This window comes from Scyliorhinus torazame, chromosome 6 (assembly GCF_047496885.1).
Source record: "Scyliorhinus torazame isolate Kashiwa2021f chromosome 6, sScyTor2.1, whole genome shotgun sequence".
NCBI lineage: Eukaryota > Metazoa > Chordata > Chondrichthyes > Carcharhiniformes > Scyliorhinidae > Scyliorhinus > Scyliorhinus torazame.
In genome coordinates, this window is record NC_092712.1 from 50,638,167 (window position 1) to 50,664,274 (window position 26,108).

At 57.2% G+C, this 26,108-nt stretch overlaps 1 protein-coding gene across 3 annotated transcripts in view; it reads left to right on the top strand.

The window, feature by feature from the left end:
• The window catches only part of dpp6a (dipeptidyl-peptidase 6a), a 1,922,242-nt gene that overhangs the window by 1,680,235 nt on the left and 215,899 nt on the right, over nucleotides 1-26,108 (top strand). The window lies entirely within an intron of this gene.

Below are 26,108 nucleotides of genomic sequence, written 5' to 3' on the forward strand. Positions count from 1 at the left end.
TGTGAGCGTCGCTGGCGGGGTATATAGTTTGTGGGCATCGCTGGCGAGGCTTATAGTTTGTGAGCGTCGCTGGCGAGGTATATAGTTTGTGGGCATCGCTGGCGAGGCTTATAGTTTGTGGGCACTGGAGAGGCAAATAGTTTGTGGGCGTCGCTGGCGAGGCATATAGTTTGTGGGCGTCGCTGGCGAGGCATATAACTTGTGGGCATCGCTGGCAAGGTACACAGTGTGTGGGCGCTGGCGAGGCATATAGTTTGTGGGCGTCGCTGGTGAGGCAGATAGTTTGTGGGCGTCACTGGCGAGGTATATAGTTTGTGGGCGTCGCTGGCGAGGTATATAACTTGTGGGCGTCGCTGGCGAGGTATATAGTTTGTGGGCGTTGCTCGCGAGGCAGATAGTTTGTGGGCGTCGCTGGCGAGGTAAATAACTTGTGGGCATCGCTGGCGAGGTATACAGTTTGTGGGCGCTGACGAGGCATATAGTTTGTGGGCGTTGCTGGCGAGGCAGATAGTTTGTGGGCGTCGCTGGCGAGGCTTATAGTTTGTGGGCATCGCTGGTGAGGCTTATAGTTTGTGGGCATCGCTGGCGAGGCTTATAGTTTGTGGGCATCGCTGGCGAGGCATATAGTTTGTGGACGTCGCTGTTGAGGCTTATAGTTTGTGGGCATCGCTGGCGAGGCTTATAGTTTGTGGGCGTCGCTGGTGAGGCATATAGTTTGTGGGCGCTGGCGAGGCTTATAGTTTGTGGGCGTCGCTGGCGAGGGATATAGTTTGTGGGTGGCGCTGGGGAGGCATATAGTTTGTGGGTGCTGGCGAGGCTTATAGTTTGTGGGCGTCGCTGGCGAGGGATATAGTTTGTGGGTGGCGCTGGCGAGGCATATTGTTTGTGGGCGTCGCTGGCGAGGTATATAACTTGTGGGCATCGCTGGCGACGTATACAGTTTGTGGGCGCTGGCGAGGCTAATAGTTTGTGGGCGTCGCTGGCGAGGCAGATAGTTTGTGGGCGTCGCTGGCGAGGCAGATAGTTTGTGGGCGTCGCTGGCGAGGCTTATAGTTTGTGGGCGTCGCTGGTGAGGCATATAGTTTGTGGGCGTCGCTGGCGAGGCAGATAGTTTGTGGGCGTCGCTGGTGAGGCAGATAGTTTGTGGGCGTCGCTGGCGAGGTATATAGTTTGTGGGCGTCGCTGGCGAGGTATATAGTTTGTGGGCGTCGCTGGTGAGGCTTATAGTTTGTGGGCATCGCTGGCGAGGCATATAGTTTGTGGGCGTCGCTGGTGAGGCTTATAGTTTGTGGGCATCGCTGGCGAGGCTTATAGTTTGTGGGCGTCGCTGGTGAGGCATATAGTTTGTGGGTGCTGGCGAGGCTTATAGTTTGTGGGCGTCGCTGGCGAGGGATATAGTTTGTGGGTGGCGCTGGTGAGGCATATAGTTTGTGGGCGCTGGCGAGGCTTATAGTTTGTGGGCGTCGCTGGCGAGGGATATAGTTTGTGGGTGGCGCTGGCGAGGCATATAGTTTGTGGGCGTCGCTGGCGAGGTATATAACTTGTGGGCATCGCTGGCGACGTATACAGTTTGTGGGCGCTGGCGAGGTTAATAGTTTGTGGGCGTCGCTGGCAAGGCAGATAGTTTGTGGGCGTCGCTGGCGAGGCAGATAGTTTGTGGGCGTCGCTGGCGAGGCTTATAGTTGTGGGCGTCACTGGTGAGCTATATAGTTTGTGGGCGTCGCTGGCGAGATATATAGTTTGTGGGCGTCGCTGGCGAGGCTTATAGTTTGTGGGCGTCGATGACGAGGCTTATAGTTAGTGGGCGTCGCTGGCGAGGAATATAGTTTGTGGGCGTCGCTGGCGAGGCTTATAGTTTGTGGGCGTCGCTGGCGAGGTATACAGTTTGTGGGCGTCGCTGGCGAGACATATAGTTTGTGGGCGTCGCTGGCAAGGTATATAGTTTGTGGGCGTCGCTGGCGAGGTATATTGTTTGTGGGCGTCGCTGGCGAGGCAGATAGTTTGTGGGCGTCGCTGGCGAGGCTTATAGTTTGTGGGCGTCGCTGGCGAGGCAGATAGTTTGTGGGCGTCGCTGGCGAGGCTTATAGGTTGTGGGCGTCGCTGGCGAGGCTTATAGTTTGTGGGCGTCGCTGGCGAGACATATAGTTTGTGGGCGTCGCTGGCAAGGTATATGGTTTGTGGGCGTCGCTGGCGAGGTATATAGTTTGTGGGCGTCGCTGGCGAGGCAGATAGTTTGTGGGCGTCGCTGGCGAGGCTTATAGTTTGTGGGCGTCGCTGGCGAGGTATGTAGTTTGTGGGTGTCGCTGGCGAGGTATATAGTTTGTGGGCATCTCTGGCGAGGCTTATAGTTGTGGGCGTCGCTGGCGAGGCTTATAGTTGCGGGCGTCGCTGGCGAGGCTTATAGTTGTGGGCGTCTCTGGCGAGGCATATAGTTTGTGGGCGTCGCTGGCGAGGCTTATAGTTGTGGGCGTCGCTGGCGAGGCTTATAGTTGTGGGCGTCTCTGGCGAGGCAGATAGTTTGTGGGCGTCGCTGGCGAGGTATATAGTTCGTGGGCGTCGCTGGCGAGGTATATAGTTTGTGGGCGTCGCTGGCGAGGCTTATAGTTTGTGGGCGTCGATGACGAGGCTTATAGTTTGTGGGCGTCGATGACGAGGTATATAGTTTGTGGGCGTCGCTGGCGAGGTAGATAGTTTGTGGGCGTCGCTGGCGAGGCAGATAGTTTGTGGGCGTCACTGGCGAGGCTTATAGTTTGTGGGCATCGCTGGCGAGGCTTATAGTTTGTGGGCATCGCTGGCGAGGCTTCTAGTTTGTGGGCATCGCTGGCGAAGCTTATAGTTTGTGGGCGTCGCTGGCGAGACATATAGTTTGTGGGCGTCGCTGGCAAGGTATATGGTTTGTGGGCGTCGCTGGCGAGGTATATAGTTTGTGGGCGTCGCTGGCGAGGCAGATAGTTTGTGGGCGTCGCTGGCGAGGCTTATAGTTTGTGGGCGTCGCTGGCGAGGTATATAGTTTGTGGGTGTCGCTGGCGAGGTATATAGTTTGTGGGCGTCTCTGGCGAGGCTTATAGTTGTGGGCGTCGCTGGCGAGGCTTATAGTTGCGGGCGTCGCTGGCGAGGCTTATAGTTGTGGGCGTCTCTGGCGAGGCATATAGTTTGTGGGCGTCGCTGGCGAGGCTTATAGTTGTGGGCGTCGCTGGCGAGGCTTATAGTTGTGGGCGTCTCTGGCGAGGCAGATAGTTTGTGGGCGTCGCTGGCGAGGTATATAGTTCGTGGGCGTCGCTGGCGAGGTATATAGTTTGTGGGCGTCGCTGGCGAGGCTTATAGTTTGTGGGCGTCGATGACGAGGCTTATAGTTTGTGGGCGTCGATGACGAGGTATATAGTTTGTGGGCGTCGCTGGCGAGGTAGATAGTTTGTGGGCGTCGCTGGCGAGGCAGATAGTTTGTGGGCGTCACTGGCGAGGCTTATAGTTTGTGGGCATCGCTGGCGAGGCTTATAGTTTGTGGGCATCGCTGGCGAGGCTTCTAGTTTGTGGGCATCGCTGGCGAAGCTTATAGTTTGTGAGCGTCGCTGGCGGGGTATATAGTTTGTGGGCATCGCTGGCGAGGCTTATAGTTTGTGAGCGTCGCTGGCGAGGTATATAGTTTGTGGGCATCGCTGGCGAGGCTTATAGTTTGTGGGCACTGGCGAGGCATATAGTTTGTGGGCGTCGCTGGCGAGGCATATAGTTTGTGGGCGTCGCTGGCGAGGCATATAACTTGTGGGCATCGCTGGCAAGGTACACAGTTTGTGGGCGCTGGCGAGGCATATAGTTTGTGGGCGTCGCTGGTGAGGCAGATAGTTTGTGGGCGTCACTGGCGAGGTATATAGTTTGTGGGCGTCGCTGGCGAGGTATATAACTTGTGGGCGTCGCTGGCGAGGTATATAGTTTGTGGGCGTTGCTCGCGAGGCAGATAGTTTGTGGGCGTCGCTGGCGAGGTATATAACTTGTGGGCATCGCTGGCGAGGTATACAGTTTGTGGGCGCTGACGAGGCATATAGTTTGTGGGCGTTGCTGGCGAGGCAGATAGTTTGTGGACGTCGCTGGCGAGGCTTATAGTTTGTGGGCATCGCTGGTGAGGCTTATAGTTTGTGGGCATCGCTGGCGAGGCTTATAGTTTGTGGGCATCGCTGGCGAGGCATATAGTTTGTGGACGTCGCTGGTGAGGCTTATAGTTTGTGGGCATCGCTGGCGAGGCTTATAGTTTGTGGGCGTCGCTGGTGAGGCATATAGTTTGTGGGCGCTGGCGAGGCTTATAGTTTGTGGGCGTCGCTGGCGAGGGATATAGTTTGTGGGTGGCGCTGGTGAGGCATATAGTTTGTGGGCGCTGGCGAGGCTTATAGTTTGTGGGCGTCGCTGGCGAGGGATATAGTTTGTGGGTGGCGCTGGCGAGGCATATTGTTTGTGGGCGTCGCTGGCGAGGTATATAACTTGTGGGCATCGCTGGCGACGTATACAGTTTGTGGGCGCTGGCGAGGCTAATAGTTTGTGGGCGTCGCTGGCGAGGCAGATAGTTTGTGGGCGTCGCTGGCGAGGCAGATAGTTTGTGGGCGTCGCTGGCGAGGCTTATAGTTTGTGGGCGTCGCTGGTGAGGCATATAGTTTGTGGGCGTCGCTGGCGAGGCAGATAGTTTGTGGGCGTCGCTGGCGAGGCAGATAGTTTGTGGGCGTCGCTGGCGAGGCATATAGTTTGTGGGCGTCGCTGGCGAGGCATATAGTTTGTGGGCGTCGCTGGCGAGGCATATAGTTTGTTGGCGTCGCTGGCGAGGCAGATAGTTTGTGGGCGCTGGCGAGTCTTATAGTTTGTGGGCGTCGCTGGTGAGGCATATAGTTTGTGGGCGCTGGCGAGGCATGTAGTTTGTGGGCGTCGCTGGCGGGGCATATAGTTTGTGGGCGCTGGCGAGGTATATAGTTTGTGGGCGCTGGCGAGGTATATAGTTTGTGGGCGCTGGCGAGGCATATAGGTTGTGGGCGTCGCTGGCGAGGTATATAACTTGTGGGCATCGCTGACGAGGTATATAGTTTGTGGGCGCTGGCGAGGCTTATAGTTTGTGGGCGCTGGCGAGGCAGATAGTTTGTGGGCATCGCTGGCGAGGCATATAGTTTGTGGGCGTCGCTGGCGAGACTTATAGTTTGTGGGCGTTGCTGGCGAGGTATATAGTTTGTGGGCGTCGCTGGCGAGGTATATCGTTTGTGGGCATCGCTGGCGAGGTATATAGCTTGTGGGCGCTGGTGAGGCTTATAGTTTGTGGGCATCGCTGGTGAGGTATATAGTTTGTGGGCGTCGCTGGCGAGGCTGATAGTTTGTAGGCGCTGGCGAGGCTTATAGTTTGTAGGCATCGCTGGCGAGGCATATAGTTTGTGGGCGTCACTGGCAAGGCTTACAGTTTGTGGGCGTCGCTGGCGAGGCAGATAGTTTGTGGGCGTCGCTGGCGAGGTATATAGTTTGTGGGCGTCTCTGGCGAGGCTTATAGTTTGTGGGCGTCGTTGGCGAGGCAGATAGTTTGTGGGCGCTGGCGAGGTATATAGTTTGTGGGCGTCGCTGGCGAGGCAGATAGTTTGTGGGCGTCGCTGGCGAGGCAGATAGTTTGTGGGCGTCGCTGGCGAGGCTTATAGTTTGTGGGCGTCGCTGGCGAGGCTTATAGTTTGTGGGCGTCGCTGGCGAGGCAGACAGTTTGTGGGCGTCAATGGCGAGGGTTATAGTTTGTTGGCGCCGCTGGCGAGGCATATAGTTTGTGGGCGTCGCTGGCGAGGTATATAGTTTGTGGGCGTCGCTGGCAAGGTATATAGTTTGTGGGCGTCGCTGGCTAGGTATATAGTTTGTGGGTGTCGCTGGCGAGGCAGATAGTTTGTGGGTGTCGCTGGCGAGGCAGATAGTTTGTGGGCGTCGCTGGCGAGGTATATAGTTTGTGGGCGTCGCTGGCGAGGCATATTGTTTGTGGGCGCTGGCGAGGCAGATAGTTTGTGGGCAATGCTGGCGAGGCTTATAGTTTGTGGGCATCGCTGGCGAGGCTTGTAGTTTGTGGGCGTCGCTGGCGAGGCAGATAGTTTGTGGGCGCTGGCGAGGCTTATAGTTGTGGGCGTCGCTGGCGAGGCAGATAGTTTCTGGGCGTCGCTGGCGCGGTATATAGTTTGTGGGCGTCGCTGGCGAGGCTTGTAGTTTGTGGGCGTCGCTGGCGAGGCAGATAGTTTGTGGGCGCTGGCGAGGCAGATAGTTTGTGGGCATCGCTGGCGAGGCTTATAGTTGGTGGGCGTCGCTGGCGAGGCAGATAGTTTGTGGGCGCCGCTGGCGAGGCAGATCGTTTGTGGGTGTCGCTGGCGAGGCAGATAGTTTGTGGGCGTCGCTGGCGAGGTATATAGTTTGTAGGCGTCGCTGGTGAGGCTTATAGTTGTGGGCATCGCTGGCGAGGCTTATAGTTTGTGGGCGTCGCTGGCCAGACATATAGTTTGTGGGCGTCGCTGGAGAGGCAGAGAGTTTGTGGGCGTCGCTGGCGAGGCAGACAGTTTGTGGGCGTCACTGGCGAGGGTTATAGTTTGTGGGCGTCGCTGGCGAGGCATATAGTTTGTGGGCGTCGCTGGCGAGGTATATAGTTTGTGGGCGTCGCTGGCGAGGTACATAGTTTGTGGGTGTCGCTGGCCAGGCTTATAGTTGTGGGCGTCGCTGGCGAGGCTTATAGTTGTGGGCGTCGCTGGCGAGGCAGATAGTTTGTGGGCGTAGCTGGCGAGGCTTATAGTTTGTGGGCGTCGCTGGCGAGGTATATAGTTTGTGGGCGTCGCTGGTGAGGCTTATAGTTGTGGGCGTCGCTGGCGAGGTATATAGTTCGTGGGCGTCGCTGGCGAGGCATATTGTTTGTGGGCGTCGCTGGCGAGGTATATAACTTGTGGGCATCGCTGGCGACGTATACAGTTTGTGGGCGCTGGCGAGGCTAATAGTTTGTGGGCGTCGCTGGCGAGGCAGATAGTTTGTGGGCGTCGCTGGCGAGGCAGATAGTTTGTGGGCGTCGCTGGCGAGGCTTATAGTTTGTGGGCGTCGCTGGTGAGGCATATAGTTTGTGGGCGTCGCTGGCGAGGCAGATAGTTTGTGGGCGTCGCTGGCGAGGCAGATAGTTTGTGGGCGTCGCTGGCGAGGCATATAGTTTGTGGGCGTCGCTGGCGAGGCATATAGTTTGTGGGCGTCGCTGGCGAGGCATATAGTTTGTTGGCGTCGCTGGCGAGGCAGATAGTTTGTGGGCGCTGGCGAGTCTTATAGTTTGTGGGCGTCGCTGGTGAGGCATATAGTTTGTGGGCGCTGGCGAGGCATGTAGTTTGTGGGCGTCGCTGGCGGGGCATATAGTTTGTGGGCGCTGGCGAGGTATATAGTTTGTGGGCGCTGGCGAGGTATATAGTTTGTGGGCGCTGGCGAGGCATATAGGTTGTGGGCGTCGCTGGCGAGGTATATAACTTGTGGGCATCGCTGACGAGGTATATAGTTTGTGGGCGCTGGCGAGGCTTATAGTTTGTGGGCGCTGGCGAGGCAGATAGTTTGTGGGCATCGCTGGCGAGGCATATAGTTTGTGGGCGTCGCTGGCGAGACTTATAGTTTGTGGGCGTTGCTGGCGAGGTATATAGTTTGTGGGCCTCGCTGGCGAGGTATATAGTTTGTGGGCATCGCTGGCGAGGTATATAGCTTGTGGGCGCTGGTGAGGCTTATAGTTTGTGGGCATCGCTGGTGAGGTATATAGTTTGTGGGCGTCGCTGGCGAGGCTGATAGTTTGTAGGCGCTGGCGAGGCTTATAGTTTGTAGGCGTCGCTGGCGAGGCATATAGTTTGTGGGCGTCACTGGCAAGGCTTACAGTTTGTGGGCGTCGCTGGCGAGGCAGATAGTTTGTGGGCGTCGCTGGCGAGGTATATAGTTTGTGGGCGTCTCTGGCGAGGCTTATAGTTTGTGGGCGTCGTTGGCGAGGCAGATAGTTTGTGGGCGCTGGCGAGGTATATAGTTTGTGGGCGTCGCTGGCGAGGCAGATAGTTTGTGGGCGTCGCTGGCGAGGCAGATAGTTTGTGGGCGTCGCTGGCGAGGCTTATAGTTTGTGGGCGTCGCTGGCGAGGCTTATAGTTTGTGGGCGTCGCTGGCGAGGCAGACAGTTTGTGGGCGTCAATGGGGAGGGTTATAGTTTGTTGGCGCCGCTGGCGAGGCATATAGTTTGTGGGCGTCGCTGGCGAGGTATATAGTTTGTGGGCGTCGCTGGCAAGGTATATAGTTTGTGGGCGTCGCTGGCTAGGTATATAGTTTGTGGGTGTCGCTGGCGAGGCAGATAGTTTGTGGGTGTCGCTGGCGAGGCAGATAGTTTGTGGGCGTCGCTGGCGAGGTATATAGTTTGTGGGCGTCGCTGGCGAGGCATATTGTTTGTGGGCGCTGGCGAGGCAGATAGTTTGTGGGCAATGCTGGCGAGGCTTATAGTTTGTGGGCATCGCTGGCGAGGCTTGTAGTTTGTGGGCGTCGCTGGCGAGGCAGATAGTTTGTGGGCGCTGGCGAGGCTTATAGTTGTGGGCGTCGCTGGCGAGGCAGATAGTTTCTGGGCGTCGCTGGCGCGGTATATAGTTTGTGGGCGTCGCTGGCGAGGCTTGTAGTTTGTGGGCGTCGCTGGCGAGGCAGATAGTTTGTGGGCGCTGGCGAGGCAGATAGTTTGTGGGCATCGCTGGCGAGGCTTATAGTTGGTGGGCGTCGCTGGCGAGGCAGATAGTTTGTGGGCGCCGCTGGCGAGGCAGATAGTTTGTGGGTGTCGCTGGCGAGGCAGGTAGTTTGTGGGCGTCGCTGGCGAGGTATATAGTTTGTAGGCGTCGCTGGTGAGGCTTATAGTTGTGGGCATCGCTGGCGAGGCTTATAGTTTGTGGGCGTCGCTGGCCAGACATATAGTTTGTGGGCGTCGCTGGAGAGGCAGAGAGTTTGTGGGCGTCGCTGGCGAGGCAGACAGTTTGTGGGCGTCACTGGCGAGGGTTATAGTTTGTGGGCGTCGCTGGCGAGGCATATAGTTTGTGGGCGTCGCTGGCGAGGTATATAGTTTGTGGGCGTCGCTGGCGAGGTACATAGTTTGTGGGTGTCGCTGGCCAGGCTTATAGTTGTGGGCGTCGCTGGCGAGGCTTATAGTTGTGGGCGTCGCTGGCGAGGCAGATAGTTTGTGGGCGTAGCTGGCGAGGCTTATAGTTTGTGGGCGTCGCTGGCGAGGTATATAGTTTGTGGGCGTCGCTGGTGAGGCTTATAGTTGTGGGCGTCGCTGGCGAGGTATATAGTTCGTGGGCGTCGCTGGCGAGGCAGATTGTTTGTGGGCGTCGTTGGCGAGGCAGATAGTTTGTGGGCGTCGCTGGCGAGGCAGATAGTTTGTGGGCGTCGCTGGCGAGGCAGATAGTTTGTGGGCGTCGCTGGCGAGGCAGATAGTTTGTGGGCGTCGCTGGCGAGGCATATAGTTTGTGGGCATCTCTGGCGAAGTATATAGTTTGTGGGCGTCGCTGGCGAGGCAGATAGTTTGTGGGCGTCGCTTGCGAGGTATATAGTTTGTGGGCCTTGCTGGCGAGGCAGATAGTTTGTGGGCATCGCTGGCGTGGTATAAAGTTTGTGGGCGTCGCTGGCGAGGCAGATAGTTTGTGGGCATCGCTGGCGAGGCATATAGTTTGTGGGCGTCGCTGGCTACGCAGATAGTTTGTGGGCGTCACTAGCGAGGTATATAGTTTGTGTGCATCGCTGGCAAGGTATATAGTTTGTGGGCGCCGCTGGCTAGGTATATAGTTTGTGGGTGTCGCTGGCGAGGCAGATAGTTTGTGGGTGTCGCTGGCGAGGCAGATAGTTTGTGGGCGTCGCTGGCGAGGTATAAAGTTTGTGGGCGTCGCTGGCGAGGCATATAGTTTGTGGGCGCTGGCGAGGCAGATAGTTTGTGGGCATCGCTGGTGAGGCTTATAGTTTGTGGGCATCGCTGGCGAGGCTTGTAGTTTGTGGGCGTCGCTGACGAGGCAGATAGTTTGTGGGCGCTGGCGAGGCAGATAGTTTGTGGGCATCGCTGGCGAGGCTTATAGTTGGTGGGCGTCGCTGGCGAGGCATATAGTTTATGGGCGTCGCTGGCGAGGCTTATAGTTGTGGGCATCGCTGGCGAGGCTTATAGTTTGTGGGCGTCGCTGGCGAGGTATATAGTTTGTGGGCTTCGCTGGCGAGGCTTATAGTTGTGGGCGTCGCTGGCACGGCAGATAGTTTGTGGGCGTCGCTTGCGAGGTATATAGTTTGTGGGTGTCGCTGGCGAGGTATATACTTTGTGGGCGTCGCTGGCGAGGTATATAGTTTGTGGGCGTCGCTGGCGAGGCTTATAGTTGTGGTCGTCGCTGGTGAGGTATATAGTTTGTGGGCGTCGCTGGCGAGATATATAGTTTGTGGGCGTCGCTGGCGAGGCTTATAGTTTGTGGGCGTCGATGACGAGGCTTATAGTTTGTGGGCGTCACTGGCGAGGCATATAGTTTGTGGGCGTCGCTGGCGAGGCTTATAGTTTGTGGGCGTCGCTGGCGAGGTATACAGTTTGTGGGCGTCGCTGGCGAGACATATAGTTTGTGGGCGTCGCTGGCAAGGTGTATAGTTTGTGGGCGTCGCTGGCGAGGTAGATAGTTTGTGGGCGTCGCTGGCGAGGCAGATAGTTTGCGGGCGTCGCTGGCGAGGCTTATAGTTTGTGGGCGTCGCTGGCGAGGCAGATAGTTTGTGGGCATCGCTGGCGAGGCTTATAGTTTGTGGGCGTCGCTGGCGAGGCTTATAGTTTGTGGGCGTCGCTGCCGAGACATATAGTTTGTGGGTGTCCCTGGCGAGGTATATAGTTTGTGGGCGTCGCTGGCGAGGTATATAGTTTGTGGGCGTCGCTGGCGAGGCAGATAGTTTGTGGGCGTCGCTGGCGAGTCTTATAGTGTGTGGGCGTCGCTGGCGAGGTATATAGTTTGTGGGTGTCGCTGGCGAGGTATATAGTTTGTGGGCGTCACTGGCGAGGCTTATAGTTGTGTGCGTCGCTGGCGAGGCTTATAGTTGTGGGCGTCGCTGGCGAGGCTTATAGTTGTGGGCGTCTCTGGCAAGGCATATAGTTTGTGGGCGTCGCTGGAGAGGCTTATAGTTTGTGGGCGTCGCTGGCTAGACATATAGTTTGTGGGCGTCGCTGGCGAGGCAGATAGTTTGTGGGCGTCGCTGGCGAGGCTTATAGTTTGTGGGCGTCGCTGGCGAGGCATATAGTTTGTGGGCGTCACTGGCGAGGTATATAGTTTGTGGGCGTCGCTGGCGAGGTACATAGTTTGTGGGTTTCGCTGGCGAGGCTTATAGTTGTGGGCGTCGCTGGCGAGGCTTATGGTTGTGGGCGTCGCTGGCGAGGCTTATAGTTTGTGGGCGTCGCTGGCTAGACATATAGTTTGTGGGCGTCGCTGGCGAGGCTTATAGTTTGTGGGCGTCGATGACGAGGCTTATAGTTTGTGGGCGTCACTGGCGAGGCATATAGTTTGTGGGCGTCGCTGGCGAGGCTTATAGTTTGTGGGCGTCGCTGGCGAGGTATACAGTTTGTGGGCGTCGCTGGCGAGACATATAGTTTGTGGGCGTCGCTGGCAAGGTGTATAGTTTGTGGGCGTCGCTGGCGAGGAAGATAGTTTGTGGGCGTCGCTGGCGAGGCAGATAGTTTGCGGGCGTCGCTGGCGAGGCTTATAGTTTGTGGGCGTCGCTGGCGAGGCAGATAGTTTGTGGGCATCGCTGGCGAGGCTTATAGTTTGTGGGCGTCGCTGGCGAGGCTTATAGTTTGTGGGCGTCGCTGCCGAGACATATAGTTTGTGGGTGTCCCTGGCGAGGTATATAGTTTGTGGGCGTCGCTGGCGAGGTATATAGTTTGTGGGCGTCGCTGGCGAGGCAGATAGTTTGTGGGCGTCGCTGGTGAGTCTTATAGTGTGTGGGCGTCGCTGGCGAGGTATATAGTTTGTGGGTGTCGCTGGCGAGGTATATAGTTTGTGGGCGTCACTGGCGAGGCTTATAGTTGTGTGCGTCGCTGGCGAGGCTTATAGTTGTGGGCGTCGCTGGCGAGGCTTATAGTTGTGGGCGTCTCTGGCAAGGCATATAGTTTGTGGGCGTCGCTGGCGAGGCTTATAGTTTGTGGGCGTCGCTGGCTAGACATATAGTTTGTGGGCGTCGCTGGCGAGGCAGATAGTTTGTGGGCGTCGCTGGCGAGGCTTATAGTTTGTGGGCGTCGCTGGCGAGGCATATAGTTTGTGGGCGTCGCTGGCGAGGTATATAGTTTGTGGGCGTCGCTGGCGAGGTACATAGTTTGTGGGTTTCGCTGGCGAGGCTTATAGTTGTGGGCGTCGCTGGCGAGGCTTATAGTTGTGGGCGTCGCTGGCGAGGCTTATAGTTTGTGGGCGTCGCTGGCTAGACATATAGTTTGTGGGCGTCGCTGGCGAGGCAGATAGTTTGTGGGCGTCGCTGGCGAGGCTTATAGTTTGTGGGCGTCGCTGGCGAGGCATATAGTTTGTGGGCGTCGCTGGCGAGGTATATAGTTTGTGGGCGTCGATGACGAGGCTTATAGTTTGTGGGCGTCACTGGCGAGGCATATAGTTTGTGGGCGTCGCTGGCGAGGCTTATAGTTTGTGGGCGTCGCTGGCGAGGTATACAGTTTGTGGGCGTCGCTGGCGAGACATATAGTTTGTGGGCGTCGCTGGCAAGGTGTATAGTTTGTGGGCGTCGCTGGCGAGGTAGATAGTTTGTGGGCGTCGCTGGCGAGGCAGATAGTTTGCGGGCGTCGCTGGCGAGGCTTATAGTTTGTGGGCGTCGCTGGCGAGGCAGATAGTTTGTGGGCATCGTTGGCGAGGCTTATAGTTTGTGGGCGTCGCTGGCGAGGCTTATAGTTTGTGGGCGTCGCTGCCGAGACATATAGTTTGTGGGTGTCCCTGGCGAGGTATATAGTTTGTGGGCGTCGCTGGCGAGGCTTATAGTTTGTGGGCGTCGCTGGCGAGGCAGATAGTTTGTGGGCGTCGCTGGCGAGTCTTATAGTGTGTGGGCGTCGCTGGCGAGGTATATAGTTTGTGGGTGTCGCTGGCGAGGTATATAGTTTGTGGGCGTCACTGGCGAGGCTTATAGTTGTGTGCGTCGCTGGCGAGGCTTATAGTTGTGGGCGTCGCTGGCGAGGCTTATAGTTGTGGGCGTCTCTGGCAAGGCATATAGTTTGTGGGCGTCGCTGGCGAGGCTTATAGTTTGTGGGCGTCGCTGGCTAGACATATAGTTTGTGGGCGTCGCTGGCGAGGCAGATAGTTTGTGGGCGTCGCTGGCGAGGCTTATAGTTTGTGGGCGTCGCTGGCGAGGCATATAGTTTGTGGGCGTCGCTGGCGAGGTATATAGTTTGTGGGCGTCGCTGGCGAGGTACATAGTTTGTGGGTTTCGCTGGCGAGGCTTATAGTTGTGGGCGTCGCTGGCGAGGCTTATAGTTGTGTGCATCGCTGGTGAGGCAGATAGTTTGTGGGCGTAGCTGGCGAGGTATAAATTTTGTGGGCGTCGCTGGCGAGGTATATAGTTTGTGGGTGTCGCTGGCGAGGCTTATAGTTTGTGGGCGACACTGGCGAGGCTTATAGTTGTGGGCGTCGCTGGCGAGGCTTATAGTTGTGGGCGTCGCTGGCGAGGCTTATAGTTGTGGGCGTCTCTGGCGAGGCTTATAGTTTGTGGGCTTCGCTGCCGAGGTATATAGTTTGTGGGCGTCGCTGGCGAGGTATATAGTTTGTGGGCGTCGCTTGCGAGGCTTATAGTTTGTGGGTGTCGCTGGTGAGGTATATAGTTTGTGGGCATCGCTGGCGAGGTATATAGTTTGTGGGCCTCGCTGGCGAGGCTTATAGTTTGTGGGCGTCGCTGGTGAGGCATATAGTTTGTGGGCGTCGCTGGCGAGGCAGATAGTTTGTGGGCGTTGCTGGCGAGGCAGATAGTTTGTGGGCGTCGCCGGCGAGGTATATAGTTTGTGGGCGTCGCTGGCGAGGCTTATAGTTTGTGGGCGTCGCTGGCGAGGTATATAGTTAGTGGGCGTCGCTGGCGAGGCTTATAGTTGTGGGCGTCGCTGGCGAGGTATATAGTTTGTGGGCGTCGCTGGCGATGCAGATAGTTTGTGGGCGTCGCTGGCGAGGCAGATAGTTTGTGGGCGTCGCTGGCGAGGCAGATAGTTTGTGGGCGTCGCTGGCGAGGCAGATAGTTTGTGGGCGTCGCTGGCGAGGTATATAGTTTGTGGGCGTCGCTGGCGAGGCAGATAGTTTGTGGGCGTCGCTGGCGAGGCAGATAGTTTGTGGGCGTCGCTGGCGAGGCAGATAGTTTGTGGGCGTCGCTGGCGAAGTATATAGTTTGTGGGCGTCGCTGGCGAGGCAGATAGTTTGTGGGCGTCGCTGGCGAGGTATATAGTTTGTGGGCCTTGCTGGCGAGGCAGATAGTTTGTGGGCATCGCTGGCAAGGTATATAGTTTGTGGGCGTCGCTGGCGAGGCAGATAGTTTGTGGGCGTCGCTGGCGTGGCATATAGTTTGTGTGCGCCGCTGGCGAGGTATATAGTTTGTGGGCGTCGCTGGCTAGGTATATAGTTTGTGGGTGTCGTTGGCGAGGCAGATAGTTTGTGGGTGTCGTTGGCGAGACAGATAGTTTGTGGGCGTCGCTGGCGAGGTATATAGTTTGTGGGCGTCGCTGGCGAGGCATATAGTTTGTGGGCGCTGGCGAGGCAGATAGTTTGTGGGCATCGCTGGCGAGGCTTATAGTTTGTGGGCATCGCTGGCGAGGCTTGTAGTTTGTGGGCGTCGCTGGCGAGGCAGATAGTTTGTGGGCGCTGGCGAGGCAGATAGTTTGTGGGCATCGCTGGCGAGGCTTATAGTTGGTGGGCGTCGCTGGCGAGGCATATAGTTTGTGGGTGTCACTGGCGAGGCTTATGGTTGTGGGCATCGCTGGCGAGGCTTATAGTTTGTTGGCGTCGCTGGCGAGGTATATAGTTTGTGGGCTTCGCTGGCGAGGCTTATAGTTGTGGGCGTCGCTGGCGAGGCAGATAGTTTGTGGGCGTCGCTGGCGAGGTATATAGTTTGTGGGCGTCGCTGGCGAGGTATATACTTTGTGGGCGTCGCTGGCGAGACATATAGTTTGTGGGCGCTGGCGAGGCAGATAGTTTGTGGGCATCGCTGGCGAGGCTTATAGATTGTGGGCATCGCTGGCGAGGCTTGTAGTTTGTGGGTGTCGCTGGCGAGGCAGATAGTTTGTGGGCATCGCTGGCGAGGCTTATAGTTGGTGGGCGTCGCTGGCGAGGCAGATAGTTTGTGGGCGCCGCTGGCGAGGCAGATAGTTTGTGGGCGTCGCTGGCGAGGCAGATAGTTTGTGGGCGTCGCTGGCGAGGTATATAGTTTGTGGGCGTCGCTGGTGAGGCTTATAGTTGTGGGCATCGCTGGCGAGGCTTATAGTTTGTGGGCGTCGCTGGCGAGGCAGATAGTTTGTGGGCGTCACTGGCGAGGCTTATAGTTTGTGGGCGTCGCTGGTGAGGCAGACAGATTGTGGGCGTCACTGGCGAGTGTTATAGTTTGTGGGCGTCGCTGGCGACGCATATAGTTTGTGGGCGTCGCTGGCGAGGTATATCGTTTGTGGGCGTCGCTGGCGAGGAACATAGTTTGTGGGTGTCGCTGGCGAGGCTTATAGTTGTGGGCGTCGCTGGCGAGGCAGATAGTTTGTGGGCGTGGCTGGCGAGGTATATAGTTTGTGGGCGTCGCTGGCGAGGTATATAGTTTGTGGGTGTCGCTGGCGAGGCTTATAGTTTGTGGGCGTCGCTGGTGAGGCTTATAGTTGTGGGCGTCGCTGGCGAGGCAGATAGTTTGTGGGCGTCGCAGGCGAGGCAGATAGTTTGTGGGCATCGCTGGCGAGGTATATAGTTTGTGGGCGTCGCTGGCGAGGTTTATAGTTGTTGGCATCGCTGGCGAGGCTTATAGTCTGTGGGCGTCGCTGGCTAGACATATAGTTTGTGGGCGTCGCTGGCGAGGCAGGTAGTTTGTGGGCGTCGCTGGCGAGGCTTATAGTTTGTGGGCGTCGCTGGCGAGGCTTATAGTTTGTGGGCGTCGCTGGCGAGGCATATAGTTTGTGGGCTTCGCTGGCGAGGTATATAGTTTGTGGGCGTCGCTGGCGTGGTACATAGTTTGTGGGTGTCGCTGGCGAGGCTTATAGTTGTGGGCGTCGCTGGCGAGGCTTATAGCTGTGGGCGTCGCTGGCGAGATATATAGTTTGTGGGCGTAGCTGGCGAGGTATATAGTTTGTGGGCGTCGCTGGCGAGGTATATAGTTTGTGGGCGTCGCTGGCGAGGCTTATAGTTGTGGGCATCGCTGGCGAGGCTTATAGTTGTGGGTGTCGCTGGCGAGGCTTATAGTTGTGGGCGTCTCTGGCGAGGCTTATAGTTTGTGGGCTTCGCTGGTGAGGTATACAGTTTGTGGGCGTCGCTGGCGAGGTATATAGTTTGTGGGTGTCGCTGGCGAGGTATATAGATTGTGGGCGTCACTGGCGAGGCTTATAGTTGTGTGCGTCGCTGGCGAGGCTTATAGTTGTGGGCGTCGCTGGCGAGGCTTATAGTTGTGGGCGTCTCTGGCAAGGCATATAGTTTGTGGGCGTCGCTGGCGAGGCTTATAGTTTGTGGGCGTCGCTGGCTAGACATATAGTTTGTGGGCGTCGCTGGCGAGGCAGATAGTTTGTGGGCGTCGCTGGCGAGGCTTATAGTTTGTGGGCGTCGCTGGCGAGGCATATAGTTTGTGGGCGTCACTGGCGAGGTATATAGTTTGTGGGCGTCGCTGGCGAGGTACATAGTTTGTGGGTTTCGCTGGCGAGGCTTATAGTTGTGGGCGTCGCTGGCGAGGCTTATGGTTGTGGGCGTCGCTGGCGAGGCTTATAGTTTGTGGGCGTCGCTGGCTAGACATATAGTTCGTGGGCGTCGCTGGCGAGGCTTATAGTTTGTGGGCGTCGATGACGAGGCTTATAGTTTGTGGGCGTCACTGGCGAGGCATATAGTTTGTGGGCGTCGCTGGCGAGGCTTATAGTTTGTGGGCGTCGCTGGCGAGGTATACAGTTTGTGGGCGTCGCTGGCAAGACATATAGTTTGTGGGCGTCGCTGGCAAGGTGTATAGTTTGTGGGCGTCGCTGGCGAGGTAGATAGTTTGTGGGCGTCGCTGGCGAGGCAGATAGTTTGCGGGCGTCGCTGGCGAGGCTTATAGTTTGTGGGCGTCGCTGGCGAGGCAGATAGTTTGTGGGCATCGCTGGCGAGGCTTATAGTTTGTGGGCGTCGCTGGCGAGGCTTATAGTTTGTGGGCGTCGCTGCAGAGACATATAGTTTGTGGGTGTCCCTGGCGAGGTATATAGTTTGTGGGTGTCGCTGGCGAGGTATATAGTTTGTGGGCGTCACTGGCGAGGCTTATAGTTGTGTGCGTCGCTGGCGAGGCTTATAGTTGTGGGCGTCGCTGGCGAGGCTTATAGTTGTGGGCGTCTCTGGCAAGGCATATAGTTTGTGGGCGTCGCTGGCGAGGCTTATAGTTTGTGGGCGTCGCTGGCTAGACATATAGTTTGTGGGCGTCGCTGGCGAGGCAGATAGTTTGTGGGCGTCGCTGGCGAGGCTTATAGTTTGTGGGCGTCGCTGGCGAGGCATATAGTTTGTGGGCGTCGCTGGCGAGGTATATAGTTTGTGGGCGTCGCTGGCGAGGTACATAGTTTGTGGGTTTCGCTGGCGAGGCTTATAGTTGTGGGCGTCGCTGGCGAGGCTTATAGTTGTGGGCGTCGCTGGCGAGGCTTATAGTTTGTGGGCGTCGCTGGCTAGACATATAGTGTGTGGGCGTCGCTGGCGAGGCAGATAGTTTGTGGGCGTCGCTGGCGAGGCTTATAGTTTGTGGGCGTCGCTGGCGCGGCATATAGTTTGTGGGCGTCGCTGGCGAGGTATATAGTTTGTGGGCGTCGATGACGAGGCTTATAGTTTGTGGGCGTCACTGGCGAGGCATATAGTTTGTGGGCGTCGCTGGCGAGGCTTATAGTTTGTGGGCGTCGCTGGCGAGGTATACAGTTTGTGGGCGTCGCTGGCGAGACATATAGTTTGTGGGCGTCGCTGGCAAGGAGTATAGTTTGTGGGCGTCGCTGGCGAGGTAGATAGTTTGTGGGCGTCGCTGGCGAGGCAGATAGTTTGCGGGCGTCGCTGGCGAGGCTTATAGTTTGTGGGCGTCGCTGGCGAGGCAGATAGTTTGTGGGCATCGCTGGCGAGGCTTATAGTTTGTGGGCGTCGCTGGCGAGGCTTATAGTTTGTGGGCGTCGCTGCCGAGACATATAGTTTGTGGGTGTCCCTGGCGAGGTATATAGTTTGTGGGCGTCGCTGGCGAGGCTTATAGTTTGTGGGCGTCGCTGGCGAGGCAGATAGTTTGTGGGCGTCGCTGGCGAGTCTTATAGTGTGTGGGCGTCGCTGGCGAGGTATATAGTTTGTGGGTGTCGCTGGCGAGGTATATAGTTTGTGGGCGTCACTGGCGAGGCTTATAGTTGTGTGCGTCGCTGGCGAGGCTTATAGTTGTGGGCGTCGCTGGCGAGGCTTATAGTTGTGGGCGTCTCTGGCAAGGCATATAGTTTGTGGGCGTCGCTGGCGAGGCTTATAGTTTGTGGGCGTCGCTGGCTAGACATATAGTTTGTGGGCGTCGCTGGCGAGGCAGATAGTTTGTGGGCGTCGCTGGCGAGGCTTATAGTTTGTGGGCGTCGCTGGCGAGGCATATAGTTTGTGGGCGTCGCTGGCGAGGTATATAGTTTGTGGGCGTCGCTGGCGAGGTACATAGTTTGTGGGTTTCGCTGGCGAGGCTTATAGTTGTGGGCGTCGCTGGCGAGGCTTATAGTTGTGTGCATGGCTGGTGAGGCAGATAGTTTGTGGGCGTAGCTGGCGAGGTATAAATTTTGTGGGCGTCGCTGGCGAGGTATATAGTTTGTGGGTGTCGCTGGCGAGGCTTATAGTTTGTGGGCGACACTGGCGAGGCTTATAGTTGTGGGCGTCGCTGGCGAGGCTTATAGTTGTGGGCGTCGCTGGCGAGGCTTATAGTTGTGGGCGTCTCTGGCGAGGCTTATAGTTTGTGGGCTTCGCTGCCGAGGTATATAGTTTGTGGGCGTCGCTGGCGAGGTATATAGTTTGTGGGCGTCGCTTGCGAGGCTTATAGTTTGTGGGTGTTGCTGGTGAGGTATATAGTTTGTGGGCATCGCTGGCGAGGTATATAGTTTGTGGGCGTCGCTGGCGAGGCTTATAGTTTGTGGGCGTCGCTGGTGAGGCATATAGTTTGTGGGCGTCGCTGGCGAGGCAGATAGTTTGTGGGCGTTGCTGGCGAGGCAGATAGTTTGTGGGCGTCGCCGGCGAGGTATATAGTTTGTGGGCGTCACTGGCGAGGCTTATAGTTTGTGGGCGTCGCTGGCGAGGTATATAGTTAGTGGGCGTCGCTGGCGAGGCTTATAGTTGTGGGCGTCGCTGGCGAGGTATATAGTTTGTGGGCGTCGCTGGCGATGCAGATAGTTTGTGGGCGTCGCTGGCGAGGCAGATAGTTTGTGGGCGTCGCTGGCGAGGCAGATAGTTTGTGGGCGTCGCTGGCGAGGCAGATAGTTTGTGGGCGTCGCTGGCGAGGTATATAGTTTGTGGGCGTCGCTGGCGAGGCAGATAGTTTGTGGGCGTCGCTGGCGAGGCAGATAGTTTGTGGGCGTCGCTGGCGAGGCAGATAGTTTGTGGGCGTCGCTGGCGAAGTATATAGTTTGTGGGCGTCGCTGGCGAGGCAGATAGTTTGTGGGCGTCGCTGGCGAGGTATATAGTTTGTGGGCCTTGCTGGCGAGGCAGATAGTTTGTGGGCATCGCTGGCGAGGTATATAGTTTGTGGGCGTCGCTGGCGAGGCAGATAGTTTGTGGGCGTCGCTGGCGTGGCATATAGTTTGTGTGCGCCGCTGGCGAGGTATATAGTTTGTGGGCGTCGCTGGCTAGGTATATAGTTTGTGGGTGTCGTTGGCGAGGCAGATAGTTTGTGGGTGTCGTTGGCGAGACAGATAGTTTGTGGGCGTCGCTGGCGAGGTATATAGTTTGTGGGCGTCGCTGGCGAGGCATATAGTTTGTGGGCGCTGGCGAGGCAGATAGTTTGTGGGCATCGCTGGCGAGGCTTATAGTTTGTGGGCATCGCTGGCGAGGCTTGTAGTTTGTGGGCGTCGCTGGCGAGGCAGATAGTTTGTGGGCGCTGGCGAGGCAGATAGTTTGTGGGCATCGCTGGCGAGGCTTATAGTTGGTGGGCGTCGCTGGCGAGGCATATAGTTTGTGGGTGTCACTGGCGAGGCTTATACTTGTGGGCATCGCTGGCGAGGCTTATAGTTTGTTGGCGTCGCTGGCGAGGTATATAGTTTGTGGGCTTCGCTGGCGAGGCTTATAGTTGTGGGCGTCGCTGGCGAGGCAGATAGTTTGTGGGCGTCGCTGGCGAGGTATATAGTTTGTGGGCGTCGCTGGCGAGGTATATACTTTGTGGGCGTCGCTGGCGAGACATATAGTTTGTGGGCGCTGGCGAGGCAGATAGTTTGTGGGCATCGCTGGCGAGGCTTATAGATTGTGGGCATCGCTGGCGAGGCTTGTAGTTTGTGGGCGTCGCTGGCGAGGCAGATAGTTTGTGGGCATCGCTGGCGAGGCTTATAGTTGGTGGGCGTCGCTGGCGAGGCAGATAGTTTGTGGGCGCCGCTGGCGAGGCAGATAGTTTGTGGGCGTCGCTGGCGAGGCAGATAGTTTGTGGGCGTCGCTGGCGAGGTATATAGTTTGTGGGCGTCGCTGGTGAGGCTTATAGTTGTGGGCATCGCTGGCGAGGCTTATAGTTTGTGGGCGTCGCTGGCCAGACATATAGTTTGTGGGCGTCGCTGGCGAGGCAGATAGTTTGTGGGCGTCGCTGGCGAGGCTTATAGTTTGTGGGCGTCGCTGGTGAGGCAGACAGATTGTGGGCGTCACTGGCGAGGGTTATAGTTTGTGGGCGTCGCTGGCGACGCATATAGTTTGTGGGCGTCGCTGGCGAGGTATATCGTTTGTGGGCGTCGCTGGCGAGGAACATAGTTTGTGGGTGTCGCTGGCGAGGCTTATAGTTGTGGGCGTCGCTGGCGAGGCAGATAGTTTGTGGGCGTGGCTGGCGATGTATATAGTTTGTGGGCGTCGCTGGCGAGGTATATAGTTTGTGGGTGTCGCTGGCGAGGCTTATAGTTTGTGGGCGTCGCTGGTGAGGCTTATAGTTGTGGGCGTCGCTGGCGAGGCAGATAGTTTGTGGGCGTCGCAGGCGAGGCAGATAGTTTGTGGGCATCGCTGGCGAGGTATATAGTTTGTGGGCGTCGCTGGCGAGGTTTATAGTTGTTGGCATCGCTGGCGAGGCTTATAGTCTGTGGGCGTCGCTGGCTAGACATATAGTTTGTGGGCGTCGCTGGCGAGGCAGGTAGTTTGTGGGCGTCGCTGGCGAGGCTTATAGTTTGTGGGCGTCGCTGGCGAGGCTTATAGTTTGTGGGCGTCGCTGGCGAGGCATATAGTTTGTGGGCTTCGCTGGCGAGGTATATAGTTTGTGGGCATCGCTGGCGTGGTACATAGTTTGTGGGTGTCGCTGGCGAGGCTTATAGTTGTGGGCGTCGCTGGCGAGGCTTATAGCTGTGGGCGTCGCTGGCGAGATATATAGTTTGTGGGCGTAGCTGGCGAGGTATATAGTTTGTGGGCGTCGCTGGCGAGGTATATAGTTTGTGGGCGTCGCTGGCGAGGCTTATAGTTGTGGGCATCGCTGGCGAGGCTTATAGTTGTGGGTGTCGCTGGCGAGGCTTATAGTTGTGGGCGTCTCTGGCGAGGCTTATAGTTTGTGGGCTTCGCTGGTGAGGTATACAGTTTGTGGGCGTCGCTGGCGAGGTATATAGTTTGTGGGCGTCGCTGGCGAGGCTTATAGTTTGTGGACGTCGCTGGTGAGGCATATAGTTTGTGGGCGTCGCTGGCGAGGCTTATAGTTTGTGGGCGTCGCTGGCGAGGTATATAGTTTGTGGGCGTCGCTGGCGAGGCAGATAGTTTGTGGGCGTCGCTGGCGAGGTATATAGTTTGTGGGCCTTGATGGCGAGGCAGATAGTTTGTGGTCATCGCTGGCGAGGCAGATAGTTTGTGGGCGTCGCTGGCGAGGTATATAGTTTGTGGGCCTTGCTGGCGAGGCAGATAGTTTGTGGGCATCGCTGGCGAGGTATATAGTTTGTGGGCGTCGCTGGCGAGGCAGATAGTTTGTGGGCGTCGCTGGCGAGGCATATAGTTTGTGGGTGTCGCTGGCTACGCAGATAGTTTGTGGGCGTCGCTGGCGAGGTATATAGTTTGTGTGCGTCGCTGGCGAGGTATATAGTTTGTGGGCGTCGCTGGCTAGGTATATAGTTTGTGGGTGTCGTTGGCGAGGCAGATAGTTTGTGGGTGTCGCTGGCGAGACAGATAGTTTGTGGGCGTCGCTGGCGAGGTATATAGTTTGTGGGCGTCGCTGGCGAGGCAGATAGTTTGTGGGCATCGCTGGCGAGGCTTATAGTTTGTGGGCATCGCTGGCGAGGCTTGTACTTTGTGGGCGTCGCTGGCGAGGCAGATAGTTTGTGGGCGCTGGCGAGGCAGATAGTTTGTGGGCATCGCTGGCGAGGCTTATAGTTGGTGGGCGTCGCTGGCGAGGCATATAGTTTGTGGGTGTCACTGGCGAGGCTTATAGTTGTGGGCATCGCTGGCGAGGCTTATAGTTTGTTGGCGTCGCTGGCGAGGTATATAGTTTGTGGGCTTCGCTGGCGAGGCTTATAGTTTGTGGGCGTCGCTGGCGAGGCTTATAGTTTGTGGACGACGCTGGTGAGGCATATAGTTTGTGGGCGTCGCTGGCGAGGCTTATAGTTTGTGGGCGTCGCTGGCGAGGTATATAGTTTGTGGGCGTCGCTGGCGAGGCAGATAGTTTGTGGGCGTCGCTGGCGAGGTATATAGTTTGTGGGCCTTGATGGCGAGGCAGATAGTTTGTGGTCATCGCTGGCGAGGTATATAGTTTGTGGGCGTCGCTGGCGAGGCAGATAGTTTGTGGGCGTCGCTGGCGAGGCAGATAGTTTGTGGGTGTCGCTGGCGAGGTAGATAGTTTGTGGGCGTCGCTGGCGAGGTATATAGTTTGTGGGCGTCGCTGGCGAGGCAGATAGTTTGTGGGCGTCGCTGGCGAGGTATATAGTTTGTGGGCCTTGCTGGCGAGGCAGATAGTTTGTGGGCATCGCTGGCGAGGTATATAGTTTGTGGGCGTCGCTGGCGAGGCAGATAGTTTGTGGGCGTCGCTGGCGAGGCATATAGTTTGTGGGTGTCGCTGGCTACGCAGATAGTTTGTGGGCGTCGCTGGCGAGGTATATAGTTTGTGTGCGTCGCTGGCGAGGTATATAGTTTGTGGGCGTCGCTGGCTAGGTATATAGTTTGTGGGTGCCGTTGACGAGGCAGATAGTTTGTGGGTGTCGCTGGCGAGACAGATAGTTTGTGGGCGTCGCTGGCGAGGTATATAGTTTGTGGGCGTCGCTGGCGAGGCATATAGTTAGTGGGCGCTGGCGAGGCAGATAGTTTGTGGGCATCGCTGGCGAGGCTTATAGTTTGTGGGCATCGCTGGCGAGGCTTGTAGTTTGTGGGCGTCGCTGGCGAGGCAGATAGTTTGTGGGCGCTGGCGAGGCAGATAGTTTGTGGGCATCGCTGGCGAGGCTTATAGTTGGTGGGCGTCGCTGGCGAGGCATATAGTTTGTGGGTGTCACTGGCGAGGCTTATAGTTGTGGGCATCGCTGGCGAGGCTTATAGTTTGTTGGCGTCGCTGGCGAGGTATATAGTTTGTGGGCTTCGCTGGCGAGGCTTATAGTTGTGGGCGTCGCTGGCGAGGCAGATAGTTTGTGGGCGTCGCTGGCGAGGTATATAGTTTGTGGGCGTCGCTGGCGAGGTATATACTTTGTGGGCGTCGCTGGCGAGGCATATAGTTTGTGGGCGCTGGCGAGGCAGATAGTTTGTGGGCATCGCTGGCGAGGCTTATAGATTGTGGGCATCGCTGGCGAGGCTTGTAGTTTGTGGGCGTCGCTGGCGAGGCAGATAGTTTGTGGGCATCGCTGGCGAGGCTTATAGTTGGTGGGCGTCGCTGGCGAGGCAGATAGTTTGTGGGCGCCGCTGGCGAGGCAGATAGTTTGTGGGCGTCGCTGGCGAGGTATATAGTTTGTGGGCGTCGCTGGTGAGGCTTATAGTTGTGGGCATCGCTGGCGAGGCTTATAGTTTGTGGGCGTCGCTGGCCAGACATATAGTTTGTGGGCGTCGCTGGCGAGGCAGATAGTTTGTGGGCGTCGCTGGCGAGGCTTATAGTTTGTGGGCGTCGCTGGTGAGGCAGACAGATTGTGGGCGTCACTGGCGAGGGTTATAGTTTGTGGGCGTCGCTGGCGACGCATATAGTTTGTGGGCGTCGCTGGCGAGGTATATCGTTTGTGGGCGTCGCTGGCGAGGAACATAGTTTGTGGGTGTCGCTGGCGAGGCTTATAGTTGTGGGCGTCGCTGGCGAGGCAGATAGTTTGTGGGCGTGGCTGGCGAGGTATATAGTTTGTGGGCGTCGCTGGCGAGGTATATAGTTTGTGGGTGTCGCTGGCGAGGCTTATAGTTTGTGGGCGTCGCTGGCGAGGCTTATAGTTGTGGGCGTCGCTGGCGAGGCAGGTAGTTTGTGGGCGTCGCAGGCGAGGCAGATAGTTTGTGGGCATCGCTGGCGAGGTATATAGTTTGTGGGCGTCGCTGGCGAGGCTTATAGTTGGTGGGCGTCGCTGGCGAGGCAGATAGTTTGTGGGCGCCGCTGGCGAGGCAGATAGTTTGTGGGCGTCGCTGGCGAGGTATATAGTTTGTGGGCGTCGCTGGTGAGGCTTATAGTTGTGGGCATCGCTGGCGAGGCTTATAGTTTGTGGGCGTCGCTGGCCAGACATATAGTTTGTGGGCGTCGCTGGCGAGGCAGATAGTTTGTGGGCGTCGCTGGCGAGGCTTATAGTTTGTGGGCGTCGCTGGTGAGGCAGACAGATTGTGGGCGTCACTGGCGAGGGTTATAGTTTGTGGGCGTCGCTGGCGACGCATATAGTTTGTGGGCGTCGCTGGCGAGGTATATCGTTTGTGGGCGTCGCTGGCGAGGAACATAGTTTGTGGGTGTCGCTGGCGAGGCTTATAGTTGTGGGCGTCGCTGGCGAGGCAGATAGTTTGTGGGCGTGGCTGGCGAGGTATATAGTTTGTGGGCGTCGCTGGCGAGGTATATAGTTTGTGGGTGTCGCTGGCGAGGCTTATAGTTTGTGGGCGTCGCTGGCGAGGCTTATAGTTGTGGGCGTCGCTGGCGAGGCAGGTAGTTTGTGGGCGTCGCAGGCGAGGCAGATAGTTTGTGGGCATCGCTGGCGAGGTATATAGTTTGTGGGCGTCGCTGGCGAGGTTTATAGTTGTTGGCATCGCTGGCGAGGCTTATAGTCTGTGGGCGTCGCTGGCTAGACATATAGTTTGTGGGCGTCGCTGGCGAGGCAGGAAGTTTGTGGGCGTCGCTGGCGAGGCTTATAGTTTGTGGGCGTCGCTGGCGAGGCTTATAGTTTGTGGGCGTCGCTGGCGAGGCATATAGTTTGTGGGCTTCGCTGGCGAGGTATATAGTTTGTGGGCGTCGCTGGCGTGGTACATAGTTTGTGGGTGTCGCTGGCGAGGCTTATAGTTGTGGGCGTCGCTGGCGAGGCTTATAGCTGTGGGCGTCGCTGGCGAGGCAGATAGTTTGTGGGCGTAGCTGGCGAGGTATATAGTTTGTGGGCGTCGCTGGCGAGGTATATAGTTTGTGGGCGTCGCTGGCGAGGCTTATAGTTGTGGGCATCGCTGGCGAGGCTTATAGTTGTGGGTGTCGCTGGCGAGGCTTATAGTTGTGGGCGTCTCTGGCGAGGCTTATAGTTTGTGGGCTTCGCTGGTGAGGTATATAGTTTGTGGGCGTCGCTGGCGAGGTATATAGTTTGTGGGCGTCGCTGGCGAGGCTTATAGTTTGTGCACGTCGCTGGTGAGGCATATAGTTTGTGGGCG